This window comes from Mustela putorius, unplaced genomic scaffold (genome assembly GCF_011764305.1).
Source record: "Mustela putorius furo isolate JIRA1106 unplaced genomic scaffold, ASM1176430v1.1 tig00003844_pilon_pilon_pilon, whole genome shotgun sequence".
NCBI lineage: Eukaryota > Metazoa > Chordata > Mammalia > Carnivora > Mustelidae > Mustela > Mustela putorius.
The window spans coordinates 623,265-624,624 of record NW_025421997.1 but is presented as its reverse complement, the minus strand read 5'-3'; the positions used below and the strand labels follow the sequence as shown (position 1 = coordinate 624,624).

At 32.8% G+C, this 1,360-nt stretch overlaps 1 pseudogene; it reads left to right on the top strand.

Moving 5' to 3' along the window:
• Positions 1 to 1,016: 1,016 nt before the first annotated feature.
• LOC123394799 lies at positions 1,017 to 1,130 on the top strand (annotated as a pseudogene).
• Positions 1,131 to 1,360: the final 230 nt, after the last annotated feature.

The following is a 1,360-nucleotide window of genomic DNA, read 5'->3' as shown; positions in this document are numbered from 1 at the left end:
CAGAAACTTTAGTTTGATGTAATACCATTTATTTATTTTTTTTTTTTTTGCTTGTGTTTTTGGTCTGGTATCCAAAAAACTATTGGCAAGACCAATGTCAAGGAGAATTTTTCCTATGTTTTCCTTTAGGAAATTTAGTTTCATGCATCACATTTAAGTCTTTAATCTATTTCAAGTTAAGATTTATGAGTGATATAAGGTTCCAGTTTCATGCTGGTTTATGTGACTATTCAGTTTTAAATATCATTTACTGAAACAGACTATCTTTACCCATTACATATGTTGGCCCCTGTCAAATATTAGGTGACTGTATGAAAAGATTTATTTCTGGACTCTCAATTCTGTTCTACTACTGTTTATTGGTCTGTTTTTATGCCAGTATACTTTATTGTTTTTGAGCATGGGGGCTTTGTAGTATAGTTTCAAATCAAGAAGTGTAATTTCGCTTCTTCATTCTTTCTCAGAACTGCTTTGATTATTTGTTTGTCTCATATAAATTTTAGGATTCTTTACTTACTTCTGTAAAAACACAAATATTGGATTTTTTAAAAGATTATTTATTTATTTATTTGAGAGAGAGAGATGACAAGCAGGCAGAGAGGCAGGCAGAGAGAGAAGAGGTAGCAGCTTCCTGCTGAGCAGAGAGGCTGATGCGGGGCTCGATCCCAGGACCCTGGGATCATGTCCTGAGCCGAAGGCAGCAGCTTTAACCCACTGAGCCACCCAGGCGCCCCTAACATTGGATTTTTGATAGGAATTGAATTTACAGATGGTTTTCGGTAGTATGGACATTTTAACAATGTTAATTCTTACCATTCATAAATATGAGTTATCTTTCCATTTGTGTCTCCTTCAATTTCTTTATCAATGTCATAGTTTATGGGGTACAGATCATTCATCTTCTTAGTTAAATCTTTTCCTAAGTATTTTATTAGTTTTGATGCTAGTGTGAATTAGATTGTTCTCTTTATTTTTTCAGATAGTTCATCATTAGAGTGTTAAAATGCTCCTGTCTTGTGCTTACTTTGGCAGCACATATACTAAAATTGGAATGATGCAGAGATTAGCGTGATCACTGAGCAAGGATGACATGAAAAACTATTAAAAAAACGAAACAAAACAAAATTCTTGTCTTTTATATATTTATCTTGTATTTGGCAGCTTTACTAAATTTGTTTATTCAAAATTTTTATGAATTTTTTAGGATTCTTTTACATGTAAGTTCATGTTATCCAAAAAAAGAAAATTTTACTTCTTCCTTTTTTTGGAGTCTTTTATTTCTTTGTGTTCCTTGTTTCTCTGGCTAGGACATCCAGTACTATGTCAAATGAGAGTAGTGAAAGTGGACACACTTGTCTTT